The 21,389-nt window shown below is 40.0% G+C and overlaps 1 protein-coding gene across 1 annotated transcript in view; it reads left to right on the top strand.

Annotated features, from left to right (window-relative positions):
• Positions 1–21,389, top strand: part of shank3a (SH3 and multiple ankyrin repeat domains 3a) — a 246,875-nt gene that overhangs the window by 142,429 nt on the left and 83,057 nt on the right. The window lies entirely within an intron of this gene.

Raw genomic sequence — 21,389 nt, 5'->3', positions numbered from 1 at the left:
AAAGGCCGGAAGTGTGCGAGTCTTTTTTATTGGTTAGGTCATTTGTTTCTAGCTCAGTTTTTTTTTTTTTTTTTTTTTTGTTAAAATTGAGTTATTCACTTTTTTCGGCGATATTAACATACTGTACCATGATAACAAAACATGATTTATTTTTTGTCAAGTTTACAACTTATTCTTTGATATTTGGACCCCTGCAATTATACATTTTTAGCTCACTTTTTTTTGGTCAAAATTGATTTATTCACATTTTTTTAACCATGTATTAACATAATTTATTTTTTCAATCTTTAGTTTAAAACTTATGCTTTGATATTTTATCCCCTTGGAATTATAAAGTTCTAGCTCACTTTTCTTTTGTCAAAGCTATTTACATGTTCTTATTCATGGACAACATATCATAACGTGATTTTCTTTAAATTATTATTATTTTATTTTATTATGAATTTCGGACTCTTTATTTAAAAAATAAATACAGTTTTGTTCAATGTTCCAAAACTTTAAAGCTCCGTATCCCAAAACTGATCAGAATGCAGACAGAACCTTATGAAACCCCATAAACCGGTTAAACTATCAAAGAATAAGTTACGTTTTCACCCCATTTGGGATAATATGTTATAAACATCTCAGTAAACCTCCTGTATGAAGTCGAGATGTCAGGATATATCGGGAGGAACTGGTAGGTTGGAAAATCATTCATTCTTTGTAATAAGCTGCAGAAACTCCAGCGGGAACTCTAAACTATGTCTCAGATCACATATACACATTTGAACGAGCTTTGTTCATAAGCCAAATTTGTTCGTAAGTCGAGCAATGTCTGCCATCTTTTAAACTCGCTCCATTCTGTCAATTATTTTCACTTTTGTCTCTATACTTATAGCTTGGTGCTTGTTAGCAGTACCAGCTTCATTGTCGCTTGCTTCCGGACATCCTGCACTTGTAGAGGATGCATACTGCACGCACTTGATAGTGTACGCCAGACTTGTGATCTAACTTCTGTGACTGAACCTGTGCAAACGCATATTCATATATTCGAAGGTTTGGAACTCAAATGTTCATATGTATGTTCATGTTATGGGCATATGAACTACAGTATGGAAAAATGGAAAATATTACAGCAGATAATCATCTACAGTGCCAGTTGTGTCCCTGTCTCAGAGTTGTTACTGTTAACAAGCTATAAATCAAAAAGAAAATGTCGTAATTGGTTGGTTAAGTTAGCTAGCTAAGATAAGAAATGCTAGTAAAGTCACTTCATTAACCTCGCTCCCCCGCAGAATGCATACCTTAGTTTATATGTCAAGTGGGTTATAATATGGTAAGCTGGGCTGTAACAATGGTCTGTGTATGTTTTTTCAGTATTCTGAGTAGAGTAGTGGAGATGTTCTGTACTCAGGTGTGCGTTTAGATTTTTGTTCAGTTTCATTCAAAACGGAAAGATATTACATTTTGTTGCTTGATGTCACGAAGAGAGAAATGAATGGAATAAACACTGTAGACTTCCTCTGTGTGTGTGTGTAAGAAAGTAAATTAACAGTTATGAATGAGCTCAACTACCTACCGTGAGAAGCTCACACATTTGTACCTCCTTTACTCCGTACTTTTTTACCCCCTGTTCATACGTTTATGTGTATGTGTGCATCATTGCTCATGTTCTTGGCTGATGTGTTACTCTGCCTTTGTGTCCATACATGCTTTATCCCAGAAAACCACTCAAACACAGTGGAAGGTAAAGACCATTGCATTCATCCTCCTGCCACTGCTCACACATCCTCATGCTTATTTGTCCCCACAGTATGTCTCTTGCCCTGCCCGTCATTTAAATCTTTTTTTTCTTTTCCCTTGATCTGTTTATCGTTTCATATAACACGCTAGCCTTAACTGAACCTAACTACACACATGCAGGCATCTAAATTTATCCTGTGCACAGATCCTCCAAATGAGAACACCAGAGGTCACACTCACCCCATGCCTGTGCTTTAGTACCGGGCAGCAGGTGCCATTAAACCCGGAGAGTGCCAGGATGGCCGCTGTGCTGCCGGTGGACATGATGCTACAGTGTGAGCTGATGGCATTTTTCCTAAAGTCAAACAATTTGCCAGCAAAACCATATGCCAGAAATACTTTAGAATGTTCTGACGTAACAGGGCCATATGTTAAAAAAAAGTCATAGTTTTCAAATGTTTCTCCAAAAACAGATCATTTTTTTTCTTTTTTAATTAAAGAGTTAAGAAAGAAAATTTGAGAGAAACATGGAGCGTAAAAGGTCAACATGTACCTAGTGTACTGTAGGTTCTTCAGTTTTACATGCACTTCCTGGGCAAAAAAAAGACAGCCACCGTTTCAGAAAGGTCAAATTATTGGGGTGCATCAAGCAAAGAAAACTACTAAGGATATTTAAAATTATTGGAATCAAGTTAAGAAATGTGCAACACAAAGGATAGTGCGTAACCTCGAACCACATGGAAGAAATGTGGGCAGAAAAGAAAAATCATGAATGAAGATGACTTAAACGCTTGATAAAGTTGCATTATAAAAAGAAATGGCAGCCCAAATCAGAGCGATGTTTATTAATGAAAGTAAGAGCATTTCCACACATAACATGGAATGAAAACTCACAGGATTGGGACTAAACAGCTGTGTGTTCATAAGCAAAGCACTTGTTAGTGAGACTAATAAGGGATAAAAATGTTTCAGTTTGGTAGGAAGCAAAGGATAAAATGGAAATGTGGTCAGATTGAGCCAGACAGAGTATTTCCATTCGCCATTAAAAATCACAGGCAAGATTTTTCATTTATATGAGTACTGATTGTGATGGGGTAGGATAGTGGGTGCACTTGATAAAGCAGAACACGAAAGCAGTTGTGAGTTACCGCAAACTAGTGCACACTCATTCAAAAATGATGAGTAAAAGACAGAAGTCTTCATGCAAAACAATAATTACTTACAGTAATAAATTTCTATTTATTTCTAAGTATCGCCCTTACTTATATGTGTATCTTCACATTTTATGCAAAATTCATTTAATATTGTTCCGGATTTTTCTGTACATGCATCACCACAGAAAAAAAAAAAAAAAAAGCTCTGTCCCATTGTTCTCCAGCTTCACGAACGCTCCGAACCCCAGCGGCCGTGCTCTCTCACCACCATCACTCTCCTGATCCATTTATAATGCCCTTCCTCTAATCTGCATTCATTAATGCAGAAGTTACTGATAGTTAGAGCCATCTCGACTGCTCCATATTCTGTGCGGAAAATTCATCCACTTCACTGACCTAAAAGCTTGTACGATGACGTGCACACCTGCATGAATACACACCTTTACACAACACCTGAGATTCAGAGCACTGCATGGCCATAACGAGGTCTGGAGCTGATCTCCAAGCAAGTAGGCTTTCACCTCTTGTCACATTGTTTGCAGTTGTTAATTCTATAAAGTGCTTTTTTTCCACACTGGCTGAAAAAACTTAATGAGGAGTGAAATCCAATCGCTGCTAACTTATTTTCGGGCCCTTCAGATCAGAACGAGAGAATGAAATTTGCTCCAAGGCCTGTAATAGCTGTGTAACTGAAACTCAGGCAGGAGGATCCGAGGTCGTGATGAGGATATGTTCTGGAAATACAACGTAGGTTTGTTTTGATTGTTTAACATTCCAATCTATGTTGACCAACACTATCATGCTGTGAAATCTCCCACACGTTCTCACACTTTTCCTTTGCCTAACGCGATTGCTCATCTCGCATTCTCCTTCTCTCATTGTCTGGTGTTGACACAGGGGAAAATGCACGTGAAGAAATCCAACTTGGCAAGCATACGCTTTTCCTCATTTTCCTGTTTTTTTCTGTTCATTTATCCTAAATGTGGACTTTCCCTGGAACGTTAAACCTTTTATAGATTTCTTCTTATTTAGCAATAATACATGATAGAATTTTTTTTTTCTCTTTTTTATTTTCTTTCTGAAGCTCCAGCCTGATCTGCTCTGGATTATCCTGGACTTGTTCTAAACTTCCTTGACATGTGTTCAATTGAACAGTCCTGGGCTTTCTGGATTCTAGTCTCTAGTTGTTTATTGCTCAAACAATCTGCATATAGACAAATGCATTCATGGGTAACAAAAAGTAGACCTGTACCCTTCAGATCAGCGGTACTGGGTTCCACTAAAAGATTCACTTATTATCTAAGAGCAGCTGTCTACCAAAACCCACATTCCAAACCAATCACGGAACCACTTTGTTCACAGCTAACACAAGCAACAGAGCCAACTAGCTTCTAACACAAGGCTGAATGTGGCTAAATGAAACGCTAGTGCTCTATGTAGTTTGTACAGTCCCTTGTTCCACACACTAAGTAGTGCCCTTGATTAGGGGGTAGAGATGGATTTGGGATTCAGCCTTGTGTTAGAAGCTGGTTATCTTTGTAGCTCGCCTTAAGCGGGAAACAAGATTTATTAAGATGACATTACGTTATCAGATGTGTTTTCTTGCTGACAGTGCTTTCGTAACGGCTTTCGGTTTTGGCAGGCAGCTGATTACTTCTCAGTAGCCTACTGCAGATCGTACTGACCTATGTACTTTGTTCTCCTATGCTGAAAACCTATGCTGCTCTGAAATGCCCCTTTGCTGTGATGTGTGTGTGTCCTGTATATGTTTGTATACCGCGATAGATTAACGTCCCATCCAGGGTGTATTCCCACGTTAAGCTCGGTGTTCCTGGAATAGACTCAGGATCCAATATGACCCTGACAAATTACTGTTTTGCCTGCTTGAACAAACCTCCATTCACTCGGGATGAGATCGGTAATTAGCAGATTAGCTGAAAAACAAAAGGCTGCAGTACTACTCTAGACTGACCGGGAAACCTGTAGACGCTCTTAGGTCTGTCTGGAGGGTGTTGTGCTCGTCTAGGCTGACACTTCTAGGACAATCCACGCTTCCTGCCTCCCTGAAGCTGCCTTCATAGACCATGTAGGTCGGCTGTTGTTTCTCAAGAAATGGTGGTCAATACAGTAGATGCATTAAAGGAGGATATGAGAGATGAGTTATTTATACAGTATGTGCGTACAATATGTATGTGTATGAATTCATGCACGTCAGACATACTGTATGTCTTGCTGCTTTTTATACAGTCGGTAAAGAGAAGAATATATTAGAACATTTTACATTCTTACATTTTCTACATTCTTAATGGTACTTTCTTGATTTTCTTTTTTTTTTTTTTTTGGTTAATGGCATATTTAGGAAGCCAATCTGAGGATAATGATGATGAAGGAAATCCTGTCCATATACCATGTCTCTAAAATGGTTATGCTTTAGGTTTTAAAAGAAATAAAGACATAAAGGACATTACGAGCAAAGCTTAACTTTTCTTTTTTTTTTTTTTTTTTTAGATTGGTGCTCTTTTAATATAGCATACCTCATCGTTTTTTTATAATCCACATTTTCACACCTTAGCGTTTCTGAATACACTTGAATAGTCCATTGAAAGTGTTAGCGGTCCAGGTTATCTGAGGTCAACGAGACTCTCAAGAAATTCAGCTCCTTTTTTTTTTCTCCTCTCCTGAACAGTGATCGCGATCAGTATACTGGGGTTCTACTGTGTTGTTACTGTGAGCCTCTTGTTGCATACATGATTGTTAATATTCTGGCCACATTGAATGTCTCGAAGTCATTAATCATGTTTGTGAATGTCTAATCTGGCTGTTATTTGCATCCGTTCCATTTTCATGGCTGTATGGAAGATGAATAAGTACAGATGATGGAGAATCCGGCTCTTTTGGTACCAGTGAGGCAATGGAAACTGCTCTGAGATACTGTTCCAGCTCAGGACCGTACGCACTGAGCATTCTAACCGTGACTGCCCGAGATCCAAGTAATACACTAGTTGTGAGGTTGGATGTGTGTGTGTTTCTTCTATGTTGATTAAATTAGTGTTGCATTTTTTTTTTTTTTTACCTAAAACATTCAGAATAGAGAATTTTTAAGTGGATGGACACTCCGTTCCAATTCATATATAAATATGGATTTTTTTTTTTTTTTTTATGTGATTAACACAATACTCTTGAACTTTGAAGGTGCAAAATAGTTTTTATTGTGACACAAACGATAATTAAGATAAACAAATCGAAATTGCATAAAGGACTGTATTCAGCCACCTTTTGCGGCAATTACAGTTGCCAGTCTCTTGGGGTACGTCCCTATTAGCTTAGCACATCTAGCCACTGGGATTTTTGCCCATTCCTCAAGGCAAAACTGCTCCAGCTCCTTCACTTTAATTTAATTGCATTGGTGTACAGCAATCTCCATGTCGTGCCACAGATTCTCAACTGGATGGATTCCAAGACATTTTAATATTTCTCTTCCTCTTTAAACCGCTTCACTGTAGCTTTAGTAGTATGTTGAGGATCATCGTCGTCCTGGAAAATACACCTCCATCCCAGTCTCAGATTGAACCAGGTTCTCTGCAGTAACTGCCCTGTATCTTGTGCCATCCATTTCCCTTCAATCCTGATCAGTTTTCCGGCCCGTGCCGATGAAAAGCATTACCACAGGATGATGATGATGATGATGATGATGATGCCACCCACACACTTTATTCTGGGGCTGGTGTTCTCAGGGTGATGGGAAATGCTGGGTTTGCACCACACATATTTTCCATGATGGCCAGAAAGGAAAGTTTTTGATTTTACTCTCCTCTGACCAGAAAACCTTCTTCCACGTGCTTGGTGAGTCAGCAGCAGGCTGTTTGGCAAATTTTAAACGTGTTTTCTTATTTTTCTCTTTAAGCAATGACTTTTTTTTCTGGCTACTCATCCATAAAGCTCCACTCTGTGGCAAATGGCTTAAAGCGGTCCCATCTCGGCTGTGAATTTTTGCAGCTTCTTTGGTGTTATTTTTTTTATAGTTTGCATCCCAGATTAATGCCTTTCTTTAGGCATTTGGTGGGCGGCCTTAATTTTTTTCCTGTTTAGGGGTGGTGTATTTAATGCTGCTTCATGGGCAGCATAGAGCACTCTGAACATGGGATGACATCAGAGTTTGGGATCTAAACGTCTCAACAACTTTGTCTGTGACCAGCTTCTTGGTCTCCAAGTTCCTTGTATAGTAGTGTCGCAGGTGCCTTTCAGACAAGGTGTATTCATAACATGATATCATGTGACACTGACCACACACATGCGGACCATATTCAGCAAATTATGGGACTCACTTATCGTCTATACCGCTTTATCCTGTATTCAGAGTTTGGGGGGGGGCCTGGAGCCTATTCCCAGGAGACTTAGGGCATGAGGCGGGGTACACCCTGGACAGGTTGCCAATGCAGGGCACAAACATATACACTCATTCACACACTACGGGCAATTTGGAAACGGCAATTAGCCTAATCTGCATGTCTTTGGACTGTGGAAAGAAACTGGAGTACCCGAAGGAAACTCACCAAGCACAGGGAGAACATGCAAATTCCATGCACACAGAGACGGGAATCAAACCTGGCCGGGAATCGAATCTGGACCCTGCAGGTGCAGGACGACAGTGCTAACCACTACACCACTGCGCCGCCTGTCTATTTATTGGACTTCTGAAGTTAATTGTTCGGACCACATCTTATTTCAGAACAAAGGGGATGACTTCTTTTGCACCAGGTTGTTTGTCTTGCATATTGTTTGTGTCACAATTAAAATATGTAGCACCTTTAATGGCATAAGCGTGTTGTGGAAATCAAGTTGTACAAGCCCCAGTACAGTATGTTGAATGTGTAATTTATAAATTTAACAGAGCTATAATGCTTGTACGGTATGTGGTATGTGGCTTGTGCGGTTTGCTATTCTTGTCTAGAATTAAGCTTTCTGCATTGTCAGAATTGTTGCCCATGATGTCGAATGCAGCTGTAGTTGTATTCAGGAAATGATCACGCATCTTCACGTATCTTAGCAACAGGTGCCTCTGGTTCACTTTTATATGTGTGCTTGCCAAATGATGTGACATTTGAAGTGATGCGAAAATCTCTCTTTGTTAAAACCGGGCCTGGATTTGGACTCTGTGACCCAAATAAGCACTTAGGGAGGGATAAAGTTGTCTCACATGCTACTTCAATTCTCCCTGGAGCCAAATAACCTATTGAACCGAAGACGAGTCCGTTTTCTGTAATAGCATCTGCTCTGAAAAACTGTACATTATCTCTGGTTTATTTGTACACATATTGGGTTATTGGAGATACTCTGGCTTATTGCCATTGTAAAGATAACAGCATATCAACCAGACATGTGTGTGGATGGTATAAATCAGCTTACTGTAGTTTTGATTTAGACTGAATAAATGTGCCATGTCGTCAGGAAGCGTAAAGCAGTTTTTATATCTGCTATTAGTATTATCGGTTGCTATTTCACCAGCCCGCTCATAGCACAAATGTATATTTCTGCTGACTAGTCTTTATAGGCACATACTGTACTGTACCGTGGCCTTTTGTTAACTACGTTCTTAATAAATTCATTCGTTAGCCCACTGGACCAGTGAACCCTCCATTGTGCTCCTCGGTCTTGCTTTGGTTGCCTGGAAACCTCGGAGGTTAAAATTTAGTAGTTGATGTAATGTACACTGCTTGTCCAAGAAAGAAAACACACAAAAAAAAAGGTTGCACACTCCAGCATTGATTCAGCGTGCATTAGCCATAGCATTGTGGTCAGAACCTTATGTAATGACACAACGTTTATTTTTGGCTCCAGGTGCATTAAATTTTGGCTTAGATCTCGTATTGATGACTGGAGACTTGAACTACTCTGAAAAGTCTTCTCCAGTACATCTCAAAGGCTTTTATCAGAGACAAGGTCAGGACCACTTCATGTGTAAAAAATATTCCTTATACTCGCAGAACCATTTGAAAGTGAGGAATCTTGGCATTTTGATCCTCAAATGTGTCTGTGCAATCATTAAGGGAAAAAATCTTTATGTGTGTTATAACCTGGACATTCAATACATTCAGGTCTTCAGCTGACTTTATTTTATTGCCACATAACGTTGCTGAGTCTAGACCTGACCAACTGGAGCAACCCCAGATCATAACACTGTCTCCAGAGGCTTGTACAGTGGACACTATGCATGATGGGCGAATCTCTAAATGTGCTTTCCTTCATACGCCCCCATTGCTCAGGAATCGCGTTAGTCTTTTTTTTCTGGAGTTTTTCCCATTGGTCCAATCTTGATGCTTCTGATGAGTCTCGTTAAGTGTTTTTTTCTTAAACACTTGTTCTTGTTCAGCCGAACAGTTCTGAACCCGATTCCGGTAATTTTTAGCAATCTTGATTCCTTTGCTTGATGCAGCCTGATATTACTTAAATACTTCAGAAACACAGTAACATCATATCCATGACCATGTGATAGGTCTTTTAAGAAATGTAAAGCTATTCACTGCATCAGTAAGGGTCAGTTCGAAACATATTAATTGCTGCTGTTGTTGTTAGTCTTTTGGCTGATCCCTTTGAGGGGTTGGCACAGCGGACCAACCAGTCTGCACACAACTTGGCACAGTTAATACACTATGCTGTATGTCCTGCCTGATGCAACCCTTGCATTTTGTCTGGGCTTGGGACCAGCGCTGTATCCAGTAACTGGGATTTGGCCATTGTATGGGAATTAAACCCAGGATTTCCGCATGGTAAGCAAGAAACCTTCCATTGACGCATCAATGCCCAACCTATATTATTTACTGGCGTAATTATTCAAAAAAAGCATTTAATTATATGTTTATGGAGATCCAAACAGTGATTTTTTTTTTTTTTTTTTTGCCAGGCAGCGGTATGGTGTGTGTTTTAGTTACACTTAATTAAGTGTATTAATTCCAGCTAAGGGAACTGAATTACTTTGATTATGTCACACACTGAATTCTTACAGTACAATGAATACCATACTTTCAGCTGTGCTTTAAAATAAAATTCTTTGAGTCAAGGTAACGTCTTTATTTCCGCTTACTGTATATTGCAAGGTGACTGCATGTTGTCCTAACAGAAAAGGGAATATGACAGATTTACACTGTTAATATTTGTCACTCGCATGTTCAGGATTCTAAAGGTCTTTCATGCACATTAATTACACCTCTCAGTTTTTATTGTACCGTTAGTGAGACCTCAGTGCATGTGTGTACTGCAGCAGAGGGTGGGATTCAGAGTGAGCAGTGTGCGCTATAATTACAGCATCGACGTGTTTCACACCACAGCAAAGCATGTTAAGTTTAAACATAGCCACCCGGCCAAAACAAATTGCTTTATGAAAGACAAGAATGCGTAGGGATTTTTTTTATTATTATATACTTTTTCTGGTTTGTTGAATTTGTCTCTTGAGACACTGCAAATTAAAAACTAATAGCCCGGACATGAAATCTGCTTGTCCCAGGCAGAGGGTAGTGATTTGTCCACAGTTGTCTCCATAAGGACACTAGAGTGGAACATGAGGTATAGGGCTGAAACACGCTGCTGGTTATATGTATAGCGAAGACAAGATGCAGTAAAATATACTTAGCTAGCTGACACCACACACAAACAGACTTGATGGCATAGTACTGGGTTGGATCCCAGTTTGCCTTTGGAACTGATTTAATTCTTCATGGCATAGATTTAATAATGTGCTGGAAACATTTTTTAGAGGTTTTGGTCATACTGATGTGATCGCATCATCAAGTGAACAGTCCCTGTAGGTTTGTTGATTGCACATCCATGATTCAGATCTCCCATTCCACCACATCCCACAGGTGCTCTATTGGATTGCGGTCTGGTGACTGTGAAGGCCATGTGAGTACAGTGACCTCATTGTCAAGTTCACAAAACCAATCTGAGATGATTTTAGCTTTGTGACATGTCACCTTATCCTGTGGGCATAAAGGGATAGATATGGCAGATAGGCTGTGGCATTTAAACGATGCTCAATTGATACTAAGTTCCTCAACATGGCTCGACAAAAAATCCCCAGCCTGAAGCTTTGATACAAGGCAGGATGGATCCATGCTTTCCTGTTGTACCACTACGCAACATTTTCCCAATCTTCTATTGTCTAGTTTTGGTGAGCCCCTGCAAATCATAGCCTCAATTTCCTTTTCCTAGCTGACAGGATTGGCACCCGGTGTGGTCTTCTGCTGCTGTAGCCCATCTGCTTTGAGGTTCGACTTGTTGTTTGTTCAGAGATGCGCTTCAGCATACCTCAGTTGTAATGAGATATTGTTTGTTGCCTTTCTATCAGCTCAGACAAGTCTTGCCATTCCCCTCTGACCTCTGGCATCAACAAGAAAACTCCCACTCACAGGGTTGTCTTTTTTCTCCAGATCATTCTTTAGAAAAGGTTGTGCATAAAAAACCCTGCAGTTTCTGAAATACTTAGACCAGCCCATCTGACACACACCCACAACCATCTCTTCCCCATTCTGATGCTCGTTTTAAATTTCCATAGATCGACTTGACCACGTCTACATGCCTGAATGTATTGAGTTGCTGCCATGTGATTGGCTGATTAGATATCAGCACTAACAAACTGTTGAAACCCAATGAAGTAGCTGGTAAATGTACTGTACTGTACATACAGTAGACTCTTATTAAAAGACTGATACCTACCCCCAAATGCTGATGCTCAGCCAGGGCACTGTTGGTGTTCTAATACTGTATTTGCTCTGGGACTATGTGACTAGACTAAAACTGAGTCACACAAAATCTTCTCTATAAATAATTCCTCCCTCACAATAAATATATGCCTCAACCCACGTCCAGTCCTTCAGTTAAATCAGACTTGTTGTGTGTACTTGATTGTGACACTGTGGACTTATTGAAATATATAAATATAAAAAGCAAACTTCGACTATAACGTTATGGACGTAGCCATCTTAGACAATCCGTAGTGATTTTTTTTTCTTCCCCAGATAACTTCATCATGGTTGGTTAACATGATTGTGTTACACTATTGATGCCATACTGTAGATTTTGAATCTACAGTACAGTAAGAACTATTATGATTAGGATAAAATGCATACTGAAGGTCAGCAAGGTAATAAATAAACGTGGTACTCTAGCATGATCTCTGAAGCTCCTCTCCTCCAGGTTTGATTTCCACGTCAGGTCCGTGTGCGTGGAGTTTGCATGTTCTTCACATGCTTAGTGGGTTTCTTCCGGATGCTCTAGTTTCCTCCTACAGTCCTAAGACATGCAGATTAGTAGTCTGGTTCCCAATATGCATGTAGTGTGTGCCCTGTAATGGATTGGCACCCTGTCCAGGGTGTGTACCCTGCCTCATGCCCTAAGTTTCCTGGGATAGGCTCCCGCCCCACACGGATAAATATCCCAGGATTTATGCCTATAGGATCTATGTTAGCCATGTACTGTAGGTTTTATCCAGAATTAAAGAAGTGAAAATTGGGATGGAGTGTATAAATTTGCACCATTTTTGTTTTTCATCCAATGCTGTTATACTGTATCTGTGCGAGTACTCTTTTACTCATTTCACTTTGTCATTAGGTTTCTTTTTTGATTCACTGCTTTATTTATTTATTTTCCTTTTTTTCAAAATTTTGATTATCCTAGGGCTTTTTTTCTCTCTCTCTCTCTCTCTCTCATGATTAATAAAGCACTGTTAAAGAAGAAAGGAAGTTATTTTACGCCGCTGATTAGATCTATGCACACGAGCAAGTGTTTGTGTGTTCATCCTGTTTGATTAATTGTCTCACTATTAGCTTGATGGGGATAGACTGAGCAGGCACACGGCGATGTTATGGCTTTGCCCTGGCGCTAACTGTTTTCGAACTGATTAACAGCTGGTTGCTTAATATCACCTGTTCTGAGGATTAATTAGCATTGTTCTTTAATTTTAACATCCATGGTGACAGATCTCAAAAAGGTCATGCAGTCTTAGCGGTTATACCCATGTGTGCGTTAGTGTGTATATACTGTGTGTGTCTGTGTGAGATCTTTAATCCCAAGGTTAATGTGGATCTGACTTCAGCGTGACTTCCTTGTAATAGTGCAGCACCTGAACCACTTTATAACCTTACCTCTTTTCAACCCTCTGCCCCCTGCCATCCACACCACCTGTCTCTCTCTCTCTCTCTCTCTGTCTCCCTCTCTCTCTATCTGCTTTCACACACACATTCATCTGTCCCATATTTTCACACTCATGGCCCTGCGCTCCCAGACACAACCTGTCCAACACAAAACAACCTTCTGCTCTCGGCATGTCTTACATCATCTCCTTTTCTCTCACTCTCACTTACTCTCTCACTCTTCAGCCCCTCCGTATTTCGTAGTTTCTGCATTCTTTTCCACCAGAATAGTTTCTGACCATGGGTCAAAAACAGGTTAAAGACACAGTGATTTATTCCTGTCTATTTCCTACCCTTACCTCAGCTTTGCATTTGATCCTTTATGCATTAGCCTCACTGACATGCTCTTTGAGATTTCTTTGAGTTCTGACATCCAACGCGTTGTTGACATCGGCTCTGTCTTAGCCTCAAAGTGTCCAGCTTTACTGAGCCTGTTCCCAAGGACAGACTACAGGCACGCACAAAAGCTAATCGATTAGCTGTCTCTGATTGATGTGCTGATAAGCCGAGTGTCATGGATGGACTGGAAAAGGCTGTGGGTGTGGGCCAGATGAGGTTTGACTCTGCAGCAGTCATCTTCTGATTGGAGAGGCAGTTAAACTCACAGGAACTGTTGGCAGGTCCAAAACGCTGGATCATATTATTCATATTAGTTTCGCATTAGTTAAGGAATTATTCACAGTGATTCCTGAATAATATGCTTTAAGGTAAATAATGGTATGAGAGGGTGTGACGTGCATGGGATCACATGGGTATGTGTGTCTAACACATATGGTTGACAAATTAAAGAAAAATCGGTTGATGCGGTTTGATGAATATTAAAGGATAAAAACATTAATGGCTTTCACACACACTAGATCTCAATCCATTTAAACATCCACTAATTTTCGCTTTAGTGTATATAAAAAGGGTGTTCAAGTCAAACCAGGACAGGATTGTGTAGAATAACAGAACATAGTTATAAGAGTAAAAACTACCTTTGTTATTCTATATAATCCCCTGCTCCATTAATTCACTTATCGCAGTGTTTGACTAGTACTTGGACACCATCAAGGTTTTGCCAGCACCATGATTAGACCGCCTGCTTCACATCTGTAATGTCCCCTAGGAACTCCTTTATTGACCCAAACATGTGAAAATGGCTTGGAGCGAGATCAGGACTGTATGGGGGATGAGGCAATGTAATGTGTGTAAATTGGTCTTGGTAAATGATTGTGTGTACAGTACCGTTCCCACAGCCAATGTCTCTCTTCCATAAGTTGGCGACAAGTTATGCGTCGATTTTCAAGGATAAGGCGTTCCACCCGCTGAATGGGCTCCGAGCCACCACGGCCGGGATTCATGGACGTACAGTACAGGCTTCCTTATAAACCTTTCATTCAAATGTTTTACTCTGGCTAAGATCCTCAATATTGTACAGTGCTTAACGTCTTATGTCGGTTTTATGACCTCATTCACGAGAAATTTCATCACAAGTCCCGTTCTGAGTTGAACACTTCAAATAAAATAAAGGTGAATGCTACAGTACATGTTCACATATCGATACTCTTTCAGACTTTTTTAATGTAAATTATAAGACTTTAGATGTCTTATGTATACCTAATTGCAATTAAAATAAGATTAGTTTTTGCTGTGGACTCCTTTGAGTTCTTTTGTATGTTCTTACAGCTGTTTGTCTGCATTACAAACAGGAAATAATTAATTAACTCATTATTCACCATTTATCATTAGCTAACCGAAAGGCCACCAATTGAAATGCAACCGCAGACCTTGTACTGTACAGTAGGTAAGATTTTTATTCTCTGCTGCTTTATCCTTTTATTCTTAATGGTAATGTTCTCCAATTTTCCTTAATAGTAACGTTCTCCATTTCTCCCAGCCTATTTGCACTCTGTTCAACCCAATGCTTAAGACAGAGACACAAGCCTCTCAGTGTGCATCAGCCATGGGGAAAAAATGCCTTGTTCAGATGGCTGAGTGCATGGCTGCAGGTCTACCGACATGCTGTCAGAGGGGGAAAAACTGAATGGCTTTTCATCTTTCCTGCTTTCCTTTACCTTTCTCTGGGAGCTAGAGAGAGCAAGCAAAGAGAAGCAGAGCAGTTTCCATGGTTGTATGTTAACAGCCTCTGTTCATTGTGAAGCATTTTAAAATATTAGCTCTTTTAATGAAACCAGTTTACTGTTCTGTTGTAGTTTCAGGTGGTACTATAACTTGGTCAAATGGAATGCAAAAAACATTCGCCATGAAAAAGGCCACTTATTGGAATGGAAAAGACATGGCATGCAAACATAAAGTATTTTTTTCTTGATTTGTTTATTAGGCAGCGATGTGGTGTGTGTGTGTGTGGGGGGGTGTTCTGGTGTGTGGGGATTGGGTGGGCAAGGTGTTGGATTGTGTATAAATGTGTTGGGGAGGATGGGTGTGTGGAGTGTTTGGGGATGAAGTGATGAGGGTGTTGGGGTGTGTGGCAATAGGGTAGGGAGGGTCTTGAAATGTGTAGGATTCAGTAGGGAGGCTATTGAAATGTGTAGGATTGAGGGGGGAAGGTGTTGGAGTGTGGGGGGAATGGGCTGGGGAGGCTGTTGAAATTTGGGAGATGGAGTGGGGGTGTTGAAGTGTGTAAAGTTGGGGAAGATATTGAAGAATGTATAGTAGGTATGGGCATGAGGTGTTAGGAGAGTTTGGGTATGGGTTGGGGGGAGGGTGTTGGAATGTATAGAGATGGGTTGGGGGGGAGGGTGTTCAGGTGTGCAGGGATGAAGTGAGGAAACTGGTGAAGCATGCCTGGATGTAGTGGCAAGGCTTTTGGAGGTCAGAGATGGGCAGTTTATTAAGACAGACTGGCAGGGAAACCAGATAGACTGCCTTTAGCCCTGGCACCGCCATGGAGAAAAAAGAGTTGCCATGAACTGTTATTTATCACAACAGCTCCAGACCTCTACAATACACACTGGTAATGTTGTGACCTCTCCAAAGATGGCTAAAGCAGAAGAGCGGACTACAAAAAGGCATGGATGGTCTCTCATTAACAATAATATGCCTCTGCTATGAAATCCAGTGCTCACAGAAAGTTTTCAGACTTTTTTAGTTTTTTTCACATTTCATGTAGTTTGAGAGAGAGAAAACAGTTAGGTATGGTCACAGTCACATAATGTATAAGGTAAATGTATTTATTGTGCAGAGTGCCAGCAGGGACTCCAGCAGGACTAACTATGACAGCATATATAAGAGGGAGAGCCAGAAGGAAACACAGACATGAGGGCTCCCTGGAAAGTAAAGCGACAAGTCACTTCACCATCAACAAACCTGAATGATCAATAAGAGTGGAGAGGACAGCATCCAAACATAACAGTTTACCATAACACTCTATGTCTACCACATAAACATCCCAGGTCTGCAACTTTACCCAAGTCAAATCCATTCATCAAAGACCTGGCTACATACATAGTTTTTCAGCATTAGACTTAAACACTGAGACTGTGTCTGCATCCTGAACATTAATTGGAAAGCTATTACATAGCTTTGGGGCTCTGTAGAAAAAAATCTCTGCCCCCTGCTGTAGTTTTAACAATACGATGTATTGACAAGTAGCCTGCATCCTTTAATCAAAGTAGGCATGGCGTTCATACAGTAAAACACTAGAAGGTCACTCAGGTACTGTGGTGCAAGACCCTTCAGCGCTTTATAGGCCAATAGTAGTATTTTAAAACACTGCTATTGTGAATTATGCTACAAGCTTGGCACAACTTTCTTTTGGACATTCCTTCTATTGTTCTTGGCAGAATCGCTCAGGCTCAGCCAGGTTGGATGGTTACAGCATTTTAAGTTCTCTCCACAGATGCTCTATTGGGTTCAGGTCCAGACTCGGGCTGGGCCGCTCCAGGATTTTTAAAGAGTTGTTCTAAAGCCACTTTTGGGTTTTCTTGTTGGTGTGCTTTGGGTCGTTGTGGGTCGTTGGAGAAGCTTTTGACTCAGGAGAGCTCTTTATTTGCTTGCATTTTTTCCCCTCTATCTCGCAATCCCAGATGCAGAAAACCTCCCCACAGAAAGATGCTGCCTTCATTTTGTTTGACTGTAGGGATGGGTTCAATTAGATGCTGTGCAGTGCTTCATTTGCTTATTCCGAATAGTTTAAACTTAATGTGATCAGACCAAAGGATTTCTAAGAGTCCTTAAAGTGCTTTCTGGCAAACTCCCAGAAGGCATCATGTGCGCAATTTCGTGAGGAATGGCGTCTGACTGACCACCCTACCATAGAGGCCTGATTGGTGAAGTGCTGCCGTGATGGTTGATCTTCTGCAAGTCTCTCCCATCTCCACAAAGGAACTCAGAAGCTCATTTATAGTGACCATTGGGTTCTTGGTTACTTTTCTAAACAAGGCCCTTCATTCCCAGTTAATCGGTTTGGTTGGGCGGACAGATCTGGGAAGACTGGGAAGGTTGTTCCAAAATTTTTTTCATTAAAGAGGTATGGAGTCTACCATGCACTTGGGCACTTTTTGGGGAAATGTTCTTGTGTCCTTCCAAACCTGTGTCTTGCAGGTTTACAAATAATTCTCTTAGTCTCATGGCATGGATTCTCTGATATGAACCATTTAACGATGATGCCTTTTATAGACAGCCTTTTCTAATTATGTCTAACGAATTCAATTGGGCACAGGTGGACTCCAATCAGGCTGTAGAATCATCTCTACCAAATTGATAAGAGTAGGATGCACCAAAGCTCAATTGCTGTTGTCACAACAGAGTCTGAATTCTTACTGTATGTGAACGGGATATCTGACTGTTGTTGTTTCTTTTCATAAATAAGCATTCCAAACACCGGTTTTTATTTTGAATATTGTGTGTAGAATGATGAGTAACAAAGGGGTTTGATCTATGAGGATGAGTGTGGAACATATGTGGAAAACTTGAAAAGCCAAATCTACTTAAATCTGTTGTTGGACAGGATAAACATGTGCATATTTAATCAAGATCATTTCATTTAATTGCTGGTTGCATGAATGGACAGGGGTACTGGTGTTCATTTTGAAGTGGCGTGGCAATCACAAACCCTAACCTGAATCCCAAAGAAATTGAACTGATTAAATTGTTGATTGAACTGAAAGGAACAGTGTTATAGTGGTTAGCACTATGGCCTCGTATCTCCAGGGTGAAGAGTTTGAGTCCTGCCATGGGTCCGAGTGCATGGTTTCCTCCACGTACTCCGGTTTCCTCCCACAGTCTAAAGACAAGCAGATTTGGGTAATTTGTGTTTCCAAATTGCTCGTAATGTGTGAATGAGTGTGTGTGCCCTGCGATGGACAGGCTCTGATAGGCTCCACGCTTCCTGCAACCCTGTACAGATTAACTGAAAGGAAATACAATCATGTGAAAAAAATATTGAAATGTCTAGCTTTGGTTTATGATAACTTTTGGCCCTGCTGTAAACGAGTAAAATCAGGTTATTTAATTGATAGGCTAGGTCAGTGATGAGGTCATTTCCACTCTTCACCCCATTTCAATTAATTTCTAATCTTAATGGCGTCTTGGCCTATTGCAGTGTAGAAAATCTGACTCTTATTGAGGTTGTTCCATTTAAACAAATTGAGTGTTTCTGTGTCCCCTTCCATGTGTGTATTTAAATGGAGAACATGCATGTTTAAAAAGCACTGCTGTGATTTAGCCTAAAAACATGTTATCATGGCTTTTTAATAGAGGCCACAAATCACACACCAAAAAAACAAAATATAACCATACTCTGAGCTGTGCTGATGAAATGCTGGCCCGGATGGGTTAGAGAATAAAACCAAACGCATTAAGACTTGGGGGAAAAAAAGAGAGAGAGAGAGTCATGAATGAAGTTATTAACAGAAGGGAGATAGAGGAGAACATAACGACCGAGAGATTTTAGGATAAAGCCATTGAATTGAGACATTAGTACAACTGAGAGGGATAGGCAAATTATGTGTGTGTGTGTGTGTGTGTGTGCGTGTGTGTGTGTGTGTGCGTGTGTGTGTGTGTGTGAGAAAATCTCCCTTCCTGTGATGGTTCATTAACACACCGGTAGGGGAGAGGGCAACTCTCGGTGTGCTTCCAAATCTGATGAAGGGCAAATTTTATAGAGCACATAAACATTACACCACATACACACAGGTAGGAATGAAAGAAAATGAAACAAAGTCATGTTTCATTTAAAGACCAGGAATGTTGTCCAACATTTTTCCATCATGCCCTTGTGTTTTGAATGCTTTACAAGAACCACACATTCTTTATCACTGGCTGATACGGATTCGTTAAACTGTCGTATTTAGGATGTTTACCATTGATTCTACAGTCAACTCCAAAAGTATTGGCACCCCCACAGTTATAATATAGGGATCCTCCAGTCCTGTAGTAGGACCCGCCGTCAACATTCACACAATACAGGATATTTGGGATCCCCAATTAGTCTAAACTGCATGTCTTTGGACAGTGAGATGAAACCGACCCACCAAACAAAGGGAGAACCGGCCAACTCTGTGCACACAGACCCAACAGGAAACCAAACCCGGGACCTGGAGGTGCAAGGCGACAGTGCTAAGCCATAGGGATGCTGTAAAGGTTTTTTTTTTTTTTTTCTTTTAAATAAACATAAAATGTTTCTTAAGTATTGCAATTATTTTTTTGAAAATGCTGGCTTCTAAATGATCTCTCCCAAAAAAAAAAAGGAATTGGCAAAGCCAGCAATGAGTCCCTTGCTGTCTAACAAGCTGCTTTGAAGTATTCAGTTTGCACATATGGTCTTCGCACTTCAATTCAAAATGATAAGCTGTCAACATGGTTACAAAATGACAAAATGTAGATATTGAAATGACTTATATTAACCCGTTTTAGTATTTGTGGCGGTGCTGATGATGTCTATTTTGCTGGGGAAAAAATGCACCACTTAACAAAAAGCCAGCTACACTCTCTCCCTTGCTAAAATTCTCACAAATGGTCTTTTGTTTTAGGCATGAAAGTGATTTCAATGTGGATGCCACCTTTGGGCAATACAGGATAATTGCATTCAACTGCAGCATCAGAGATTCGTGTTAACACACATTTATCTTTACAATAAATTTGCTTGTGGCATCAATAAGCTGCTTTAGGTTTTTTTGGTCTTGTTTTAGTTAAGTAAACGCATTGTCCCTCTTTGAGGACCTGAACTGCTTTTTCGGGAGCGCCCTCCTTGAACCACACACAGCCAAGAATAGAGCGTTTAAAAACCTTAGTGAAAGAAGCAGCACTTTCTGAATTGGCAGGCAGGTAGAGATGTCTTTTCCTCCTGATTGACAGAATGATGCTGGTTCACATTATGTAGTCTTTCTCTCTGGGCCACCACACAGAGTTTTCTCTCTGTGCTGATATTAAGCATCGACAGCTGCAGCCATGGCTACAGTAAATCCCACTGGAATTATAAGGCTCTATCTGCATTCTGAGCAGTTTTCAGATATTGAGCTTCGAAGTTTTTGCACTGCATAGAACAGAAATTTCCAAATAAAGAATGCAAAAAGGCATATTAAAAAACACCCCATGTTATGTTAATACATTATCACAGAATAGGAAAATGTGAGAAATCAGTTTTTTTTTTGTATATATGAAAGTATATGAAAGTTATATATCCAGTATCAAGTATTATCAAAGACTACTATTTAATATTTATATTTTTAAAAGTCTTATTGTGTATGAAAACCTCTTATACCTACCTGTAGATATTAGATATTAAAACTATGATGTGTTTCCCTCTCAATCGTTCATGTGTGTGTGTCTTTGCACATTAATATTACATCCTACGGCATTTTATTTTCTTACATTCTGTTTCATAGGAACAGAATCAATGCACTGAACACACCATTAATGCATTGCTATTCTTACATGAGATTCTTTTTTTTCTTAAAGAAACATCATTATGAAAAGTATTTATATATTATTTTCCATTGTATTATCAGCCCTACTTTCTCTTTCTACTGACTCTTTGAATTTATTGTTTTTTGTGTAAAAAAAAAAAAATCTGATCATAGCAGGTCTTAGTTTTAGCCATAATACCATGCTATTATTAATTTAACAAAAATGAACCTTTTTAAGAAAAAAACCTATGGGCACTTCTAAGTACCCTTCACTGCTTTAGGGATTTAAGGGGGTTCCTGCCAGGTGTTGCTAATCATCAGCCCTTGCTTAATTGGTCATCATTAAGTGTGCAGACCTCTAAAAAAAAAATAAACAATAGGTTTAGAAAAGCAATTGTTGATGAACATCTATCTGGAAACCATTTCCAAACACTTGGAGTTTTTAAGCATTTAAGACAGTGTCCACTTTTCACAAAAAT

Source organism: Clarias gariepinus, chromosome 7 (assembly GCF_024256425.1).
Source record: "Clarias gariepinus isolate MV-2021 ecotype Netherlands chromosome 7, CGAR_prim_01v2, whole genome shotgun sequence".
Lineage (NCBI taxonomy): Eukaryota > Metazoa > Chordata > Actinopteri > Siluriformes > Clariidae > Clarias > Clarias gariepinus.
Note: the sequence above shows the minus strand (reverse complement) of the source record. Positions and strands in the feature narration are given on the sequence as shown.